General features: G+C 50.2%; 2 protein-coding genes across 6 annotated transcripts in view; both read right to left on the bottom strand.

Annotated features, from left to right (window-relative positions):
• The window catches only part of AKT2 (AKT serine/threonine kinase 2), a 51,016-nt gene extending 40,456 nt beyond the window's left edge, over positions 1-10,560 (bottom strand). Inside the window, exon 1 of one of the 2 annotated variants that reach the window (XM_047078041.1) lies at positions 10,437-10,560. The gene's annotated coding sequence lies outside the window, so the exon portion shown is untranslated. Of the gene's footprint in view, positions 1-9,932; positions 10,094-10,436 lie in introns of those variants that run through there. The other variant, XM_047078040.1, reaches the window with a different exon arrangement.
• An 11-nt stretch (positions 10,561-10,571) lies between these two features.
• CUNH19orf47 (chromosome unknown C19orf47 homolog) overlaps positions 10,572-21,331 on the bottom strand; it is a 36,328-nt gene continuing 25,568 nt past the window's right edge. For 3 of the 4 annotated variants that reach the window (XM_047078042.1, XM_047078046.1, XM_047078043.1), the window contains one exon: positions 10,572-10,651. The gene's annotated coding sequence lies outside the window, so the exon portion shown is untranslated. The remainder of the gene's footprint in view (positions 10,652-21,331) is intronic. The other variant, XM_047078044.1, reaches the window with a different exon arrangement.

The raw sequence follows: 21,331 nt of genomic DNA, 5'->3' as shown, positions 1-21,331 counted from the left end.
GGGGAACTGTCTGGCTGGAGGTGAGGCGGGATGCGGAGCTCCTGGCCCCACTGAGGCGGGGGTTGTATCACAGCCGCCTTCTCCAGCTGTCCCCGGAAGAAGCCCTATGCACTGGCCCGACACCCTCACCTTCTGGCTCACTTGGGGACCACAAGGACCCACATTTTACCAAAGAGGAAACTGAGGACAGAAGGACTAAGTATCCAATGCTGGGCAGCCAGGACGCAGGCGAGGAAACTGGATCACGTCCTTCCCAGCCCTGTGCCTCTTCCACCTCCCTCTGCCCACACTCAAGAGGCCGAGTCTCCTCCCACCTCCCACATCCCCTCCCACATCCCCAACGCCCTGCAACCCGGGCGCTGCCCCCCCACCCCCTCCCACCCCCGCCTTGTACACAAACACAGGCACCAGCAAGTACACCGGGCCCCCCTCCGGTCTGGCTGAGGGGTTCCGGCCTCACAGGCTTTGCTCCATATCATCATCTGCCTGTTTCCCTGGCCAGCAGCTTTGAGGCAGGGTCTGGTGGCGTGAGTCCCCTCCTCATCCCTAGGGCACCTAGGAGCAAACAGGCAGTCTGACCCATGGCTAACATTTACTGAGTGCTCACAACGTGCTGGGTCTGGATTCCTATCAATTCTCCTAGCAACCCTGGGAGGCAGATGCTATTACTATCCCCATTCTTCAGAAGAGGAAACTGAGACCCAGGGAGAATACGTCACATGCCCAAGATCACACAGTGGGTGAGTGCAGGAGATGGCTGATCTAGCCAACAGAACTTTCTGTAATAATGGAAATGTAGCTATAGCGGCTAGTGCAACTAAGAAACTGAATTTTTACTTGTATTTACACTTAATTCACTAAAACGTAACCAGCCACACACGGCTAGTGGCTGGCCTCCAGGAGGTATAGCTGTCCGGGACCTCTCTGATGAAGCAGTGGGAGGCTGGAGGGGCCCAAGGGGCTGGATGACCCCAGCCTGCCGAAGAGAAGCTCCCATGTGGCTCCATCACTGCCAGCCCGGACCCACTCAGCCCAGAGAGCTGAGACAGGGCTCAGAGGCCCAAATCCACCCCCAGAGGGCTGGTCAAGTCAAATCCTGACTACTACCTCCAGGCCACACAGGTCGCTTCTCTGAACTTCAGGGTCCTCATCTCTAAAACAGGACGTTACTACGAACCTGAGCATGTGCTTATGTTATCTCAAAAGATGTCTTTTTTTGGGGGGGCGGGGGGCAATCCAGGGTCATCATGGGGACCCAACGATACCTGCTTCAAACACAGCTGGGGATGGAGCCAGCACTTTGGAAAAGAGGTGATAATGACACAAAGGCCAACTCCAAAGTCAAGGGCCAGCCTGAGCCTTAGTTCATCAGAGCTATGGAAGAGCAGCTATGTTAATACTGTCACTAGTTGGTTAACATATTAACTTGTTGAAAACAGCTAAAAAAAGTAGACAAGTCGCAGACACTACCCCAAAAACACATGCTTAACACCCGCCACTACCCCCCACCCCCTCCAGGTCTTTGGACACCAGTCTGAGAAGCACAGACTTGCCTGCCAGAGCTGAGCCCTGCCACCCTCCTCTCCCGCCACCCCACTCTCCCAGCTCCAGTGGCAAGTATTCAAGCGTCACCACACTGAGGCATATCCCACCTCAGGACCTTTACCTATGCTGCACCCCTGCCTGGCCCGTTCCTTTGGGTTTTCATGTCAAGGCCTGAATGCCTCACCTTGGGAGCCTTCCCCAAGTTCCCCTCCCACCAAGTCCAGCCAGATCTCTGTTCCCTTCCTCGGCGGCACCAAGCACTTGTACAACAAACGCTACTTCTCTGCCTCCTCCAGCAGACTGGATGCCACTCCCTGGCATCTAAAACTATACACGGCACATAGTACGTACTCGATAAATTATCTGGTGAAAGAATGGGATACACAAATGATCAAAAATAGCCACGGGCTGGCTCCAGAGGCCTTTCAGGAATCAGACCCCAAGGCAGGGGTAGGGGAGTACCTCCCAACCTTCACCCCCACCCTCGGCTCAGGGAAAGGAAGAGGCTGGCCAAGGCCGGGCTCTCTGGGCATTAGGGGGTGGAGAGAGGCAGCTGTACCCCATCTCCAAAGCAGGGATCGAACAGAGCTAATCCAGTCATTTCCAGAACAACTGAGACCTACTTAGTGCTGGCTCTGTCTAGGAGAAAAGAAAACAAAAAAGATCATTTGGAACAACAGTAATGAGAGGTGTCTGGCTGGCTCAGTCAGTGGAGCGTACGACTCTTGATCTCAGGGTTGTGGGTTCCAGTCCCACATTGAGTGTAAAGATTACTTAAAAATAAAATCTTTAGGGGCGGCTGGGTGGCTCATCATTTAAATGTCTGACTTTGGGGGCACCTGGGTGGCTCAGTCGGTTAAGCGTCTGACTTCAGCTCAGGCCATGAGCTCACAGTCCATGAGTTCGAGCCCCACGTTGGACTCTGTGCTGACAGCTCAGAGCCTAGAGCCTGCTTTGGATTCCATGTCTCCCTCTCTCTCTGCCCCTCCCCTGCTCATGCTCTGTTCTCTCTGTCTCAAAAATAAATAAAAATATTAAAAATAAATAAATAAATAAATAAAATAAAATAAAATAAAATAAAATAAAATAAAATAAAATAAAATAATAAAATAAAATAAATAAATGTCTGACTTTGGCAGGTCACGATCTCAAGACTTGTGGGTTCAAGCCCTATATCAGGCTCTGTACTGACAATGCAGAGCTGGAGCCTGCTTCAGATTCCGTGTCTCCCTCTCTCTCTCTCTGCCTCTCTCTGGCTCACGCCCTATCTCTCAAAAAAAAAATTTTTTTAATTTTAATAAAAAATATTTTAATAAAAAATATTTTAATTTTTTTAAATCTTTATTCATTTTTGAGAGAGAGAGACAGAAGGTGAGCAGGGGAGGAACAGAGAGAGGAGACACAGAATCCGAAGCAGGCTCCAGGCTCTGAGCTGTCAGCACAGAGCCTGACGCAGGGCTCGAACCCACGAACTGTGAGATCATGAGCTGAGCCGAAGTTGGATGCTTAACCAACTGAGCCACCCAGGCGCCCCCCCAAAATAAAGTATTTTTAAAAACACCACCACCACAACTAATGACCTCAGAAACAGTGGCCATGGCATTGATCAGAGGCAGAAGAGTCAGTCTTAAAGAAGCAAACTTAACCCCAGATAGAGCTGGGTTCAAATTTCATGTCTGTTACCAACTAACACTGTGACTTTGGGCAAATCTAATAACCTGCATGGGCCTTCATTTGCTCACCTATAAAATGGGAGGAAAGTTACACTGAGCTCCCAGGTCATGGTGAGGACAGGTGAGAGCAGGCGCTTCAGGCCTTAGGCCCCAGAGCAGGGCCCAGCACAAAAAGGCCACCCTGCTAGCTCTCAGCAACACAGCATTCTATATAGCTTTCTGTGCCTCAGTTTCCTAACTACCAATGGCAGTGACTCTTACCCACTCATAGGCTGCTGTGCCGGAGCTCAACGCATGCGCAGGCTGCTCAACGTCATGTCTGGCTTGAGGGGGGCCAGGGGGCCTTGGTGACGGGTGTGATGAATATTCCTCCCTAGCCCTCCCCGGCAGGAACCTCACTCGGCTAATCGGCCTGCCACCTCCTCCCACCGCTCCATCAACAAGCCCAGGCTGGTTGCATCCAGAGCCCCTTGGCTGCTCTCAGATGCCCAACCTGACCCCGGCTGACCATCTCCAGCGGCAGCACGGATCCACTGGAGCACCGTCCCAGGAGGCCCCACGTCAAGCACTTTCTGACAAATGAGATCCCTGAATCCACCCTACAGCCCCGCTTGGAGGGGATGTTCCCATTTCCACTGAGCAAAATGCACCTCAAAGAGTTGACACAAGGACACCAGGGTTCCACAGCAACCAAGGGAGAGGCCAGGAGCAGGGTGCAAACCCAGGTCGGCCCAGACCACGACGCAACAACCCACCTTATGATGAAGACCTTGAAATCAGGCCAGGGAGGGCTAGGGAGAGAGGCGACAGAGCGGCAGCTGCCCCAGTCCCTTCGGAAAGGGCTCACGAGGTGGCAAACCAAGGCAGGCTTGGATTTCTGGCCTCACCCTTAGAAACAACATCTGCGGACGAGCTTCCTGGGCAGAACGGCTGGGCTCGAGGAACTTCCTGCACGGACCTCTACATGTAGGTCTTCCCTTAGCCAACCCCGGAGCGCCTTGCTGTCCCCTGCTTCACGCACCCAGTGCAGCCAGGCTCTGCTGCGGGTGCTGAGTTGGCGGTGGGTCCTGCCCCCAAGAGGGGCCAGGCCCGAGCTCCCACCCCCCACCCCTGCCCCTCCCACCCCCCCCTGCTCCCTCGCTCCCTCCCTCCTGGTCCTGCTCCCAGGACTGTCTCCCCTAGCTGGGCCTCTTGCTGCTTGGCTGGTTGTCCAGAAGAGCCTGCCACGGAACCACCCCACCGTGCAGCCCAGAGGCCTGGTGGTTGAGAGCCTTCCACTGAGAGCTCTTGGGAAGCTGAAGAGAGGCCCAGGGAGGGGTGTCCCTAGTCCTCCAGAGGCCTGGAGATCAACTGCAAAAGACACTCCTTTCCATCCCTTCCCACCCCAAAGGCTTTCTCCCCAGGAGGTTTGCTCTGAGGGTCTCCACTCCTTCCAGGAAGACAGTTCAGAGACAGGCTGGCCCCTCTTACTGCACTAAGTATGAGGCTCAGGTGCAGGATTAGAAGCCACTTTCACCCACAATTACCAAGCACCTTGCTGGTTTGGGAAGACTCTGGAGCCACATTGCCCAAATTCAGAGCCCGTCCCCAACACTGCCAGACCCGGCACAGGTTACCGAGGTTCTCCAGGCTTCTGCGAGGTGGGAATCAGAGCCGATTCCTCCTCAATCTAAGGGACCTTCACTCAAGTCTTCCCATGCTCCTTTTACAGCACTCTAATCCCTACCTACATGTCACCTCCTCCAGGAGGCCCTCCCTGATCACCCCAGCTAAAACACAGTAATATCCCCACACTCTCTTTCCCCTGATCCCTATTCAGTTTGCCTTCATAACACTTATCACAAACTGATATCCCGCCACAGATTTGTTTGCTGGGCACCTGTCGACACTAGAAGGTAAGCCCCTAAGGTCCGGTCTTCCAAGTTCTAGAGCCACACCAGGAATGTGGCAAGCCCTCTGGCATACAAGCCGAGTGGAAGGTAGAATCAGTCGAGCCTTCATCAGGTATCACCGTTGTTCTGCACGGTTATTTAATATTAAGCCCAGCTGTTTGCATTGGGGAGGGGTAGGCACAAATCACCTCACCAAGCCTCCCCCCATCTGTCCCTAAACGGAACAGCCATGGGCCCTGGGGAATGCGGTGTGAAAACCACAGAGGAGGGAGGCGACCATCACCCTTGGCCGTTTCTAAGGCAGTGATTCTACTCAAGGGGGAAGTGGGAGGCATGTGAAACTCCCAGACCGGCTCTAAAATCCACCCCCCACCCCAGGCAAAAGCCTGAGTGAGAACCTCTTATGGCAAAAGGCACCCTCTAAATCTGACCACGCTGCTCCTCAGAGCAGTCTGCAAGGCTCTGACCCCTGCCCGCTCGCAGCCCCTGGCCTCCCCTCCCACACCCGCCCCCTCACTGAGGCCTCTGTGCCACAGGTCCCTGACCTCGCCAAGCTTTCAACTCTAGCACTGTGGTTCCCCCCCACCATGCCCCAAGGCTGTTCCTTCTCCTCACTCACCTGGTCGATCTGGGATCAGCTGGGACCAGCTCCGAGGCCTTCCCGACAGCTCAACTAAGGAAGCTCCCAGTCACACCTCATTTTAACCCATTGCCCGGCACCTCCCTTTAACCTGTCATTTCTTCACCAGGTTTAGGGCTTGTCTCCCTCAGCTCCATGGAGGTGACGCCTCTGTTGAGTGTACCACCATGACCCTGGCACCTGCACACAGCAGGTGCTCGATAAATGACAGCGGATCACCAAAAAGCTTCAGCTCTGCAATGCCTTAGGGATCAAATGCACACTTCTCCCCCCCCCAGCCCCCCCACGTGGTTCTGCACAGGTGACTCCCTCCAGCACTTCTGCTACTCACCCTGCTCACACCCAACCTTCTGCCTCAGCCTTCAAAAGGGCTGTTCTCACCTGGGTCAAGGCCCTTCCTGCTACTCCTGGTGGGCTGTGGCGGAGATTCAATAAAAGCACATACAGGAAGGAGGGTTAGAAAGAGCCTGCCGTCTGAAAAGGAGCTAGGTAGAGTCTGACCTCGGAGGAGCTCTGGGCAGCAACTGTGTGGGAGGAGGAGGCAGCCTGGGTACTGCATTCGCCACTCTTTATTTGATTATACGTCCCCACCCCCGCCCCAACCCTCCAAAACCTGTTTCCTCCTTGGGAAAATGGAGATGCTAATTTCAGCCAGGCCCTCCTCCCGGTGTTCCCTGACAAGGATCTGTAACCGGGGAAGGGCCTTCAGAATCCTAGCAGAAATAATGAAGAATTATAATTGCTAAGATAATCTGAGGACTCATCATGTGTCAGGCACTCTTCTGAAATAGTGAGAACAGGAAACGTTTGCTGGAGACTGTTAGGCCAGCAGGGCTGTAAACGCTTTCCACAAATCAACCCATTTACCCTTCACAACAACCTACCAAGGGGAATTCTCATCCCAAGACACAGACAATGAAAGCTCAGAAAGGTTGAGGAACCTGCTCAAGGTCACACAGCCAGGGAGTGGTAGGGCTGGGTTGGAACCCCATGCTCAGATAATCACTTCAGCGCAGCTCTTTACAGGGGTTAGAAACCAGGACACGGATTCCTGGATTCTGGCTGGGCCAGGCTGGGGAGCTGGACACCAGGACGCCTGAGAGGGCTGAGGGTAGGGTGGGGGGAAGGACCCCCTGAGGATGCCCTCAGGACTGCCGACTGAGCAGCTGCGCAGTGCCACGCACCATTCTAGAAGCTTCTTGTGGCTTGACTCATGAAATCCACACAGCAGCCTCAGTGGGGGCCGTTCAGAGCCCACTGCACAAGGGGTGAACACTGTGGCCCAAGGTCACACAGCCAGAATGTGAAGGCACCAGAACCTGCACACAGGCCCACCACACCATCTTGTGCAGGGACATCTAACACCAGGGCCCCTGGTAGCTAGGTCATCCCCTGCATGTCTCCCCTGCTGTTCTCTCCTGGCTCCCAGCACACACTATGCACCACCTTCAAAGTCGCCCTGGCTCAACTCTGAGTGAGGGGACCAAGTTTCACCAGCAAGTCCAGAACCGCTGGACTGGCTGCCCGCAGAGTCCTGGGCTCCCAGGCTAAACGGAAGGGCAGGCCCAAGGGTGCAGCTGGCAGGGTCCAGGGCAGGGCCTTGTAGGTGACAGAGACCCACTCCAGGTTGGCACCTGGTGAACAAAGAACGCATGACACCAGGGGCAAGCTGACCTGGGTTCAAAGCCCAGCCTGCTGCCTAGGGTCTGACAGAGGGCAAAGCGAGTCTTCCTCTGAGCCCCAGTGTCTCATTCCTCAAAATGGAGAGAGACACCATATCCACCCCGGGGGCAACTAACCCACCGCTCTAGTTATGTTGTCAACAAGAGGTTCACTGAGGCCAACCAGGCCCACGGGTTCCCGTCACGGTTCTACTACTTCTGGCTGTGACACAGCAGGAAAATCATTTCGCTTCAGTGTCTCAGTTTCCGTATCTGTAAAATGGGCATCACACGCCTACCTAGTTCTTAGGACTCTAAAAAACAGGCATTATCATACTTACCCCATAGGTGTGTTTTGAGATTTAAATGAGGTCATGGGTCTAAAAGGGTTTGCCGCATGCCTGACATAACAGTGGATGTCTATTCACTGGCTCTGGAAAGGATTTGCCTGTCTGTTGTTTCCCCTTCTAAAACAGAGATCGTGACAACAGTACGTGTGGCTCTAGGATGTGAGTCTTCAGCACGCTAATCCATGTGAAGCATTCTGAATAGTGTGTGGCACACAGAATCCACTCGATAAACATCAGCCATCAATCTCATGATTATTGTTTTTATTGCTGCTGTCAACCCCATCCAGCAAACCCTCTAAAAGTTGGCAGGAGACCAGAGAAACAAACCCCAGGTGGAGAAAAATTCTACAGAGCCACCACGGTCTCGAAGAGACTCCAGGGCCATTCTCTAGGAACCACAACCACAGAAGCCAGTCAGCTTGGAAGCCAATGATGTAGACCAGAAGCAACCATCTGCCCCCTTCGACCGTATCACCAGCCCACGTTAGCCAGGTCAATCAGGGACTACAGCCAGCCCTCCCGGGAACTCCAGACCCAGGGCAAAGGTTACCAGGAAAGCCAAGGTCACAAGTTGGCCTAGGGAGCAGGGGCAGTGGCTCCAAGCACCCACCCAGTGACCACAGTGAGAAACTAGATCTGTGGGGGATTTGGCTACCCGAAGTCCTTCAGAGAAATCTGAAGGGTCGGGCTGGACCAGGGTCCCCCCGCCCAAATCCAAATCCCCTTGGCCTATGCAGAGAGGAACAGCTGGGAAAACAGCACTCAGCCTCACGGCCGCCTAATGGTGAAGCCAACTGTTATCGCCTGGTGGGGAGCGTAAACATGGCACACGACAGAAGGCTGTACAGCTACCCTAGGGGAGACACAAACAGCCTCATGGCCAGGATGGAGGAGCCCACCATGATCTGTATTGGCCTGATGGGCACCTGGCTCATCTGCACCCCCCCCCCCCCACCACAAGGTCTGGCCAGGACTGAACTCCCAGTGCTTCTCTGTGAGGAGAAAAGTGAACAAGGTTGAAAGGCAGACCACAGAGGACCCACCTGATTACTCTAGCAGAGGCCTCGTGCTGAGCCCAAGCAGCCACCAAATGAGAGGATGTGGGTCTTCAGAATCCCAAGGATCAAGATGTCCCCAGCCACCTTGCCTTGTCAGAAAAGGTGTTCTTCTAAACACTCCTTCCTCCTAAGGCTTAACAAGCAGACCCAGGGGACATGGCTCCTCAAATCTAAGCTCAGTACCTCCTCCCCTCCCTAATACGGAGCAGAAAGCTCAGGAACCTTCAGACAGTGGCTTCCAAGACATCTCCTGCCCACAGAATCAAAGGACTTGCTCCAGGGGTACCCCACACACCTTAAAATAAAGCTTAATAATATGAAAAGGTTCTGCGGTAGACAACAGCCCCAGTGACCAAACAACAATCCCAGTGACCATACAATTTCCCCCCAAAGTCATCAAGAAGTTCAACAGCGATCCTCCCTGCTTTAGCTCAGGGTAAACCCCCAAGCCCCACCCACCAAACTCGGGAGGCAGCAGCCCTTCCTCAACACTCCGCGTTACAGCCCTCCCAAGATACTCCACAGAACACCCACTGGGGGCTGTCCCCCACCCCCGCCCGTCCTCTCAAAGATTATAAACAGCACAACCCTCCTCCTTTGATACAGAGCTCCTCCACGCTCTCGGGATGCCCCCCCCCCGCCAGCACTTCAGTGGTATAACCCACAAGGCGCTACCCCGGCCGCACTTGGTACGGCTCCCTCCCCAGCAGTTCCCCCACCTCCCCAAACACGCTCAAGGAACTGCTCCCACAGCCCCGAATAGGTACGGCCCCCTACACTCGGTAAGGCACGCACACCGGTCGGGCTCTCCCTTCCCATCCCACGGCCTCAGACCCCAGCTCTTCAGTGGTTCGGTCAACGCACTTTGGTGTGACCCCCCCCCCCCGCGCCGCCTCAGTGGTACGGCCGGCCGCCCCCGCCCCCGGCCCCTCAGGGCTAGTCTGACCGCCCCCGGCGCGTCCGCCCCCAACTCAGTTCCGGAAGGGGGGCCCCCGAGGACCGCGGTCCCCGCCCGGCGGGCACCGGTGGTACAGCCCAGTGCCGCACTGCGGGGGATCCGGACGCGACCATCGTGGGGGGGAGGCGCTCAGGGACACGCGCTGGCGCACTCACCTGTCACCGGCGGCCGCCCAGCCTTTCCGGCGGGGCCCTACTCCCGCCCATCGCCACGCTGCGCTTGGTCCCGCTCCTTGTGTTTCCTGGCGGCGGCAACTGCAGCAGCAGCGGCAACGCCTTCTCCGAGCCAGGCCCAACGGCTCGCGCGGCGCGGCCCCCCCGCCCCCTCCCCCCGGCCCCCGCTTACCGCCCCCTCCCACCCTCTGGCCGGAAATACCGCCCTCTCCCGCCACAAACAGGAACTGACGTCAAAGAGCGAGGGATGAACTCGGAGAGCGCTAGAGCGCAAGCGCAAGAAAGGGCAAGAGGCTGACTCAGAGCAGGACGCATGCGTACAACAGGCAAGTTTGGGTCGATGTGGGTTACGGAGGTGCCACGCGCAAGCGCCCGACGGAAAGAAGAGACAGGATGGCGCAGGCGCAGTAGGACTCTGACACCCGCTTTCCCTAATGTCTCGCCGCAGTGATACTTCCCGGCAGCCCCTGGTCTTTATTTACATACGCTTTGATCTCGCTTTACTGTGATCTCGCCTTTCCAACCAGTTCCGAGGCTCTTAAAGAGCCCCGGAGCGGGGGTTTTGAGGGTTGTCTTTTCAGTGTGTCCCCTCATGATGAGTATAGGCTCTGAAGCCTCACAAACCCAGCTTTGCATTCATTCCCTTGCTGGTGATTGTAGGCAGAAGACTTGACCGGTTTTCTGTGCCTCTGAATCCACATCTGCAAAATGGAAACAGAGCTGTGTCACCAAGCTATTGGACTTTTTAATGTTAAACAGAACACTTTATATCAATTAAACATTCTGTGACTCCAAATACTAACCCTACCTGCTCATCATATACAGTATGTGCAATTAAGTAGGGATTGGACTTTTATGGGGTAATTTGGGCCTGCAAAGGCCTTAAAATCGCCCTGTAAGAAAAGAGCTTTGCACAGATCCTGGCCCACTTGTTAGCTAGTGTACTAGGCCCTATGAGACATCTGTCTCCCAGAACTTTCTCATAGGTTGGGTAGGGCCTGCTGTCCTCAATTTGGGTTCCAGTGTGCCACGGAGCTTGGCAAGTAACACATTGGTTAGTGCATACTTCTAGGAGGCCTAGCTGGGAAGTGAAGAGTCTTAGGTCCACCTAAGTCTGTGAGAGTGATGCAGAGGCAAGTATGGCTCAGAGGCGGGCCTTAGGTTCCCCAGAGGTAAACCTAATACTGGAACTCGACCTCAGCTAATGGGTTTTCCGCTTGGAACTTGCTGTTCTGTATTCCTTCTTCATGGGCTTCCCCCATCACAGCCCTGACCATTTTAGTGTCTTACTGTCTGGTGATAGGTCTGTCTCCTCCACTGCACAGAGCGCCCCACCAGGGAAAAGACCGGGACTGTCCCAGTCATCACTGTGTAGCTAACACTACCCAGCCAAAGTTCTGGCACAGAGTATGCTCTTGCAGATTTTTTGTTTCAAGAATTAACCCGGGGCGCCTGGGTGGCTCAGTCGGTTAAGCGTCTGACTTCAGCTCAGGTCACGATCTCACAGTCCGTGAGTTCGAGCCCCGCGTCGGGCTCTGGGCTGATGGCTCAGAGCCTGGAGCCTGCTTCCGATTCTGTGTCTCCCTCTCTCTCTGCCCCTCCCCTGTCTCTCTCTGTCTCAAAAATAAATAAACGTTAAAAAAAAAAAGAATGAACCCTTCCGCTCTCATCTAGATTCAAGATTACTGTGGCCTACCCTCTTTGCCCCTTTCCATGCCCAACAGTTCATGGCCCATTCCCCTATTTCTGAGTCTTCCTTGAGCTAACTGGAACCCCTGTCCCTCCTGGGATGGTTTACAACACATGGAGGATCTCACTGAAGCCTTGTGTACAAACTCCTTGGGGTATCAGTAGTCAAGGGTAATGACCTAGTACACACATAGGTATACTTACCTGTAGATAGATAGATAGATAGATAGATAGATAGATAGATAGATAGATACCTGTATGAAATGAAAGTGCCATCAAATACTATTTACTCATAGGCACCATACACTCGGATTTTTTTTTTTTTTCAGTGCTTTTTGAGGCCCTGCTGAACTGATTTTCTGACCCTCTACAGGGTCTTGCCTTTCAGTTTGAAAAACACTGCTTTGAGGGTGAACAACACTCAATGGCTTTGGAGATAGGCCCTAGTTCTAATCCTGCCCTTCCTGCATCCTTTCCTGTCAAAATAATTTCACTTCTCTGAGCCTGCCTTTCTTCACTGCAAAACAGTAGCAATAGAATTTATTTAGGGGCGCCTGGGTGACTCAGTCGGTTAAGTATCTGACTTCAACTCAGGTCATGATCTCACAGTTCGCGAGTTTGAGCCCCGCGTCAGGCTCTGTGCTGACAGCGCAGAGCCTGGAGCCTGCTTTGGATTCTGTGTCTCCCTCTCTCTCTGCCCCCTCCCCCGCTTGAGCTCACGTGCGCGTTCTCTCTGTCAAAAATGAATAAACATTAAAAAAAATTTATTTAGCAATTGTAACAGGCCAGTTTCTGTTCTTGACACAGTCCCACCAATGCTGTCAACACAATCTTGGAGGTTAGGTGCAAATTAAAGGGCTTGCTCAGGATCCCAGGACACTTTAGGGGTAAGGCAGGATTTGAACCCAAGCAGTCTGATACAAGAGTCTGTGCTTTGAATTCATATCATGCTATAAAATGGGAAGTGATAGCCCTGTTTCTGCCCCATGTTGCTTCTTAATTATCTTAATTTGGGGGCTTCAGTCTCTCAATTTCCAAATCAAGGGTGATTGAGGAAAAAATTCCCTAAAGCCCCAAATCATTCTATACCCTTTCATCTATTCAGCAAACTCCCCGCCTATAACTGTAAATATGGGCGGCACAAGCACTTCTGGGGAGATGGGCCAGTAGCTTCTCATCTGAAGGTTGCCCAAAGGCCTCTTGAATCTGAAAACAGTGATTAAGGATCCTTCCCTGAGGGGCCAGTAGGCTCTGGTTCATGAGTTTGAGTCCCAACGAGTCCCATATCAGGCTTTCTGCTGTCAGCACAGAGCCCACTTGGGATCCTTTCTCCCCCTCTCTCTGCCCCTTCCTCTCTCTCTCTCAAAAATAAACAAACATTAAAAAACAAAAACAAAAAGCCAAACCCTTCCCTGAGGGAAGGAGAGGGTATCTCCTCCAAATCCCCTTTTGTCCCCAGAGAGCAGAAATCAGGCCCTAGAGTTCATTTCAACCCTTGTCAGAGTTTGGGCTGCCAGTGCATGGGCCAGCCAGAAAGAACCTCTTTAGTAGCCCCAAATGGGGAGCTTCCACTCCATCCCCATGGGGTTGGGAGGGGGGGGAAGTCTATGGCAGTGGTGGAAGTGGTGGATCTGGCCACAAGGGGGAGCCCTCCCTGTCACACGGGGAATCTAGAGAGGATTCCAAGAGGACTCCGATGTAACCCCCTTCTTCATCCTAAGCAGAGCATTTTCAGGGGAGAAAGTCCATAGCACTGATCAGATTCTCAAAGAAGTCTGGAACTGTTTTAAAAAAAAGGGGGGGGGCTCCTGGGTGGCTCAGTCAGTTAAGCGTCCGACTTCAACTCAGGTCACGATCTCACGGTCCGTGAGTTCCAGCCCCGCGTCGCGCTCTGGGCTGTTGGCTCAGAGCCTGGAGCCTGCTTCGGATTCTGTGTCTCCCTCTCTCTCTGCCCCTCCCCCGTTCATGCTCTGTCTCTCTCTGTCTCAAAAATGAATAAACGTTAAAAAAAATATTTTTAAATAAAAATAAATAAATAAATAAATAAATAAATAAATAAATAAAGGTTTTCTTTAAAAGAGTTTCCCATGTTATACAGAAATGTTGAAATATCTTTGACTCCCTAGCCAGAATACTAAGCCCAGCCCTAGCTGGATGCTACTGTTTGGGAAGATCCTATTAGAGTAATTTTAAGTGGTTGGCAGAAGTACAGATAAGCCTCAGGGATTCTGTAAATGTTGGTTCCGGTTTCCTCTTTGTAAAATATGTTTCTGTTTCAAAAATTGTAATGGGAGTCACCATGCATCGTGCCCATTCAACTTTTTAACACATCAGAGATTCCCAAAACGTTTAAGTGGTCATGCGAAGCTAATGCACTTATACGCAGACCATGGGACGAAGCTTTTTCTACTCTTAGAAAGATCGAACACTTTTCCACCTGATCTGAACACACAAATGGCTTCCCATCCCACATGGAATAAAAGCTGAAGGCTTCATCATAGCCTTCAGGGCCCTATGCGAGCTACCCCTGCCTACCTTGCCAACTTCATCGCCACCTACTCTTGCCCTTGACCACCATGTCCTAGACAAGGTAACCTCTGCCCCTCCAAAAAAAACAAGCTTGTTCCCACCTCAGGGCTGTTTCACTTGCTGTTCTTTGGCCTGGACTGTTCAGTCCCCGGATCCTCATGTTTGCACGACTGGCTCTTTCTTGTCTTTCAGAACTCGGTTCAAATCTCACCTCACCTAGAGAGGCTTTCCCTGGCCAACCCAAATCCAAAAGAGCCACACCGTTACTATTTCTGTAGCACATTTGAATTCCCTACCTAGCACTTAACACTCAACACTATTCTTGTTGCTCATCGTGTAGCTGTCTTTCCTCAAAACCAGAATAGAAATTTGCCCCCGAAGGTGACTACCTTGTCTTGGGTGGCACCACGGTATCCCTACCTCCTAGAACAATGCCTGGCACATAGTTAGGACTTGGGGATCAGTAAAATACTTGTTGACTGAATGTGGTTTTGATTAAGAAGGTTATAGCAAATGGGGTGAATTTGACTTCAGGTCTAAACTTGTCCACTAACAAACGCTTGAATAATAATCATCTCTTAACCTTTATGAATGAATTCCCACCTATCAGGCACATTGCTAAGAACTATACCCATGACCTTGTTAAATGTTCCCACAGGTGGAAGTCTCTGTAAGGCTTATTTTGCAGAAATAAACATAGGCGCAAGGAGAAGTCTCTTACCAAATACCACACCGCTGGAATGTTGTGGCGGCCAGATCCGTTCCCACAGGTGTCTCAGGCCAAGCCCCTACTTTTAGACAGAGCGCTGTGCTTCACCCGTCTGGGTCCAGATTTGAGAAACAAAGTCTCATTTTATGCGGAAGTATATGGATTTGAAACAGCGAAATGCTTAAAACACAGTGTCCTACATGATTAATAAAAATTGGGATGATACGAATATCACCTAATGTTTTAGGGCACCAGGGAGGGAATCATTTCACAGCTGCCCAACGCAGTGGTTTATAAACTGTTCCCACTGTTGCCACAAGATGGCACCCCATGAACTGGCCATTCCTGCTTGCAGGCATCGAGCCTTCCAGGAGTAAGAGGGGGGCCTTCCTTGGTGCTGTTACTTAAACATTCTCTGTTTACAAGAAAACTGTGACAGCTAAATGCAACACATGATCCAGAATTGGATTGTGAGCCAGTGGGGAGAATGGCCATAAGGAGCATTATTGGGACAGCTGATAAAATTGAAGTATGAACTGGTATTTAGATGAGTCTTGTATGTTAAATGTCATGGTTTGGATAGTTATACTGTGCTTATGGAAGAGAATGTTCTTGTTTTGGGGGAATACACACCGGGGAATTAGGAGGTTAAGGGCCATGACGTTCTCCAACTTAACTTTCAAATGCTTCAAAACACAACATCCATATATGTATGTATGTGTGTGTATGCGTGTGTGTGTGTGCGTGTGTGTGTGTGTGTGTGTATGCCTGTGGAGAGGGGGACAGGGAAGAGGGAACGATAAGACAAATGGAGCAAACAACTGGCAAGTCCAGATAAAGCATATTCAGAAATCCCTTAGGCCATTCTTGCTACTTTCCTAGAGGTTTACAATTATATTAAATAGTTACTCAAAAAGCTCTCTTTGTAGCTAGTGAGAACATCTGAAAGAGTTCTTTAAGTCGTACTTATAAAACATAGGTACATTCCCTTTGCCCCTGCAATTTAAGTCTTAGGTATTGGCCCAATGGATATGTCCACACATAAGCAAAATTCAGGGCAAACTAGAGGCACTGACTGTGATAGAAGAAGACCTGGAAACCCCTAAGTGTCCACAGTAAGGGACTGGTTAAGTACATCAAGGTACATCCACACAAGGGAGTATCGTGCAGCTACTTTAAAAGGAAGCTTTGGAAAACAGCCCAGCAGTTCAAGTGGTTAAAATACAATTAACACACTGCCCAGCAATTCAACTCCTAGGTATATACCCAAGAGCAAACATGTCCACTCACACACTCATACACGAGTGTTCAGAGCCTTAGTATTCATAACAGCCCCAAAGCGGAAACAACCTCAATGTCTGTCATCCTGGTAAACGAAATGTGGGAACTCATACTCTGCAACATCACTCATCAATTGCTTCAAAATGGAGTATAATGAAAGGTCTATGGTGTAACATGGATGAATGTCAGAAACAGGCCAAGTGAAAGAAGCCAGACGGGGCAGCCGTGTACTGTATGATTCCGTTTACATGAAATGTTTAGTAAAGGTAAATCTACAGAGACAGATTAGTGGTGGCCACGGGCCTGGAGCCGGGGGGCAGAGTGTGGGAGGACTTGGAGAATCATGGTTAAGGGGTGTGGGCTTTCTCTCCAGAGTAATGAAAACATCCTGGAATTCTAGTGATGAATGCACAACTCTGTGAGTAACTAAAAGCCATCGAATTGTGCGCTTTATTTTTTTTTCAATGTTTATTTATTTTTTTTGAGTATTAGAGACATAGCATGAGTAGAGAAGGGGCAGAGAGAGAGGGAGACACAGAATTCAAAGCAGGCTCCGGGCTCTGAGCTGTCAGCACAGAGCCCAACGTGGGGCTCAAACCCACGAACTGTGAGATCATGACCTAGGCCAAAGTCAGACGCCCAACCGACTGAGCCACCTAGGCGCCGCTAATTGTGTGCTTTAAATGAGTGAATGGATGTGCGTTATATCTCAATAAAGTATGTGTGTGTGTTTTAATGTGAGAGAGAGAGAGAGAGAGAGAGCGCGGGGTGGGGGGGGAGGGGCAGGAGAGACAGAGAGAGCGACAACTCCGAGCAGGTTCCACACTCAGCACAGAGTCCGACACGGGGCTCAATCCCACAACCCAAAGATCAAGACCGAGGCCGAAATCAAGAGTTGGACGCTCAACCAACTGAGCCACCCAGGCACCCCAGTGTGTGTGTGTGTGTGTGTGTGTGTGTGTGTGTGTGTGTGTGTGTGTGTGTTAAAGAAGCTTGTCATGTATTGATATGAAATGATCTCCAGGATATATTAGTGAAAAAAGCAAAGCACAAAACTGCCATATATGCGACCATCTGAGTGGGAAAACAGAGTTATGTTTGCAAATGAAATACTTCTGGAAGGACACATAACCCCAGTAACACCCACTGCCTCTGGAGAGTGGAACTGATGACCCAGAGTAGGAAAGAGAATTGTTGTTTTTTAATTCTTAAGAGATACCAAAAACATATAAAGAATAACACAACAAACACCTGTGTGCCCACCACCCAGCTTTAAAAATCATTCCTATACTGTTTTCTTTTTTTAAGATTTTATTTTTAAGTAATTTCTATACCCCAACTTGGGGCTTGAACTCACGACCCCGAGATCAAGAGTCGCACGCTCCCCCAACTGAGCCAGCCAGGCACCCCAACCCGTTCCTAGGCTGTTGCATATGTGAGGTCCAATCACATCCCATCCTACCACTGGAGGGAACCATGCTCCCACATCTGGAGTTCGTCAATCCTATGCATTTCATACATTTGCTACATTTTAAAGAGCAAACTGATTGAATTAAGTGAATAAATATTTAAGTAGTAAATATTTTGCATATTGCAGAACTACACATTCTTCTGCAATTTTTTTCAGTGTTTTGCTTTATTCTTATTGATATGTGCAACGTTCGTTCATTTCCATTGATATATAATATTCCACACCCAATACATCAGACAGTACATCCTATATTGATGTATGATTTGCCCAGATGGCCACAAAACAATCTCTCATCCCCCACGCTCTTCTTACTATGAGACAGTGACATTCCTGTCATTGAGAGGTAGGGTCTATGGTCCCTCCCCTTGAATCTGGGCGGAAGTGAACCAATGTGACTTGCAATACTAGGTTAGAAAAGGCAATACGGTTTTTCCTGGCTCTCTTCAGCAGCACGCTGTTGGAACCCAGCCACCATGTTGTAAGGAAGCCCAGGCCACACGGCGAAGCCGTATGTAGGCATTCTGGCTGATAGCCCAAGCTGAGGTCTGAGCTAAGTGCCAATACTGGTTAACCACCAAACAACCAAGGAAGCTTTCAGGAGGACACTAGCCCCAACCAACATCTGACTGCAACCACGAGAGCCCCCAAGTGACACAGTCTGAGTCCAGTCAACCCCCAGAACCATACAAGATCATAATTATTGATTTGAGCCGGTAAGTTTTGAGGTGATTCATTGTGCATTAGGTAACTGAAACAACTATGCCACAATCTGTCCATTCTCCAGTTAATGGATATTTGGGTTGCTTCCAAGTTAATGCTATTACAGTGATCTCATGAACATTCTTATTCATGTCTCTGTATGTACAAGTGTCTCCAGAATGGTAATTGCTGGGTTGGGGAGTATAACATCTTCATTTATACTACAACCTACCAAATTATTTTCCATAATGGTTGATCCCAACTTACATCCCAAAAGCAGTGTACCATATTCCCAATACTCCAAATCTTCCCCAACACTGGAGACTTTAAATTTTTTGCCAATCTGCTGGGCACAAAACAGTCTTCTGGTACATATCTTTTGGTGCCTTTGAATTTGTTACTGTTTGTATGAATGGATCCCAAATAAATATTTATCATTTTCCTATTTTAAACATGCTTTATATATTGGCGTTTCATATTAAAATTACATTTTCTAAAAAGGAGGTGCTCCCCCCAGTGGCAAGGAGCACATCTCGAGCCTAGGCCTTGGTTTCAATTCCCAATTACCATTCTAGGTAAAATATTCTGAGGCTCCTTAGAGAAATGGTGGACTCTAGGACCAATAGTGGAAGTATGTCAAAGGACACAGGAGCCAACTGAAAGAGTCCCCAAATGCCAAAGCTAGAATAATGTGAACACAAAATAATTCAAGTAGTATTGGATTATATAACCCAAAGTATAAAATAAATATACCCAGGAGTCCAGACTGATGAAAATAAATGATTGAATAAGTTAATAGAGAAAAGAGACACATCTTCCTTGCAGAAGAATTCCCAGCTTTTTTTTTTTTTTTTTTTTTTTTTTTGAGAGAGAGCGCAAGCAGGGCAGGGGCAGAGAGAGGGGGGGACAGAGGATATGAAGCAGGCTCTGTGCTGACAGCTCACAGCCCGATGTGGGGCTTGAACTCACGAACTGTGAGATCATGACCTGAGCCGAAGTTGGACGCTCCACAGACTGAGCCACCCAGGCGCCCTCCCAGGTTTATTTCTAATTCGTGTCAGTACTTTGCCCTCAAGGCAGTGAAGCCTAAGCCCTGTACTCCTTAGGTGTGGGCTGTGCAGAGTGACTTCCCTTCAAAGAGTTCAATACAGAAAGGGAGAGAGCAAACTGACCGTGCAGAAATCCGGCAAATAGTAGGTAATGAAGCCAGGTGACCAAGGTTAACATAGACTGTGGTAAATCACAGCATGCACCCTACAGACGATGTGATAAAATGGCACTCTACCTCGGAGCTCTTCCTCTGAAAAACACATAACCCTGGTCTAATAAGGAGAAAGACAAATCCCAATTGAGGGACAATCTCTAATAGACCTGCCCACTATTCTTCAAAACTGTCAAGGTCATCAAAAACTGCCACAACCAGAAGGGGCCTGAGGAAGCACGACAATACCCTATTTGTCAACGCAAGTGTTCGACAACATAAACGTAATATGCTATCCTGGAACAGAAAAAGATATTAAAACTAAGGAAAAAGCTAAGGAAATGTGAAGAACTATGGACTTTAATACCTATGTGTCAATATTGGTTCACTCACTGTAACACATGAAATCATGCTAATGTAAGATGTTAATAATGGGGGAAATTGGAGGAGGGGTATACAGGAAGTCTGCTGGCAGAAATGCACTTCTCAATTTTTCTGCAAATCTGAAGTATTCTAAAAAATAAAGTCTGTTGGGGCGCCTGGGTGGCAGTCGGTTGAGCATCCAACTCTTGATGTCAGCTCAGGTCGTGATCTCACAGTTCATGGGATTGAGCGCACATCGGGCTCTGCACTCACAACATGGAGCCTGCATGGGATTCTCTCCCTCCCTCTTTCTCTGCTCCTCCCCTGCTTGTGCAGGCTCCCTCCCTCTCTCTCTCTCTCTCAAAATAAATAAATAAACTAAAAAAATGTTTTTAATTAAAAAAAACAAATAAATAATAAAGTCTGTTCTAAAAAATAAAGTCTTAAAAAAAAAACAACTTAAAAAGGCAAGGCTCCTGGCCAGCTTCCTGACAGCAGACCTAGTCCTCCCACTTGCCAGCTGGGTCAGGCTTCGCCTGTTTGATGAAGTCTGCAGAGGCCTGGAGTTCACAAAGCAGGTGAAGTTCTGTGTAGGTAAACATCAGGCCTTCAAAGGCAGGGGTATACAGAAGTCGCGCTCACCAGTCTAAGTCAGCTCAGATCCCCAAAGGAGGGAAAGGAGGAAGCAAGGCCGCCGCAGCCTGACACCTGGCCCATCTGGGTGGCACCAGGCTCCGACGCTGGAGGAAGGGGCGGTGGGGCTGCCTGGACGCTGGCTGCCCGCCATAGGTGCTATAAGTTCCCATCCCGCCTCTTCCGTCTACTGGTGTGAGCTAAGGAGGTCACCTCATCCCAAGACCACCATCCAAACAGAATCCTTCACCGGGAATGGCTCGGATCTGGCTCTATGATTTAGCCTGAGCCCTAGGTTCCCTGTCCCTCCATATGACATCTGTTTATGGGAGGAGAATAGGAAGTCCCTGACCTCCATGCTGCTGCCCTTTCCCTAAGGATTTGGGAAGTCTGTCAACTTACCAAAGCCCTTATTTAGTATTTCCTGGCACAAAGGTGTGGTTGGTGCTAGTTCTCAGCATTCCCTGACCTGCTTCCTCCAGTGGTCTCCAACCAGAAGAGTCCAACGGCTCTCCATTCCTTTCTGGAATGGGGTGATGAGTGTACGAATAAGTCGTGTGAGGAATGCCAATAATCTTGGGGCGGGGGGTGGGGAGCCTGGTTCAGATTTCCTACTGACCCAATTATCAGTAGTCGCACTGAAGTATTGATATAACTGGAATTCTTCATATTCACCCCTGACCTAACTTCACATGGGACAAGCTTACCCACTGCAGCACAGCTTACGCTAGTAAGAGACTGGAAGCAACCCGAATTCCCTTTCAAAAAGGGTTGGTGAAGTGAATTAGGCCATAAATATGCATGTG

Source organism: Lynx rufus, unplaced genomic scaffold, assembly GCF_022079265.1.
Source record: "Lynx rufus isolate CCGP_SWC_20201006 ecotype Redwood Valley unplaced genomic scaffold, mLynRuf1.p SCAF_16, whole genome shotgun sequence".
NCBI lineage: Eukaryota > Metazoa > Chordata > Mammalia > Carnivora > Felidae > Lynx > Lynx rufus.
This window is presented reverse-complemented; position numbering and strand designations above follow the sequence as displayed.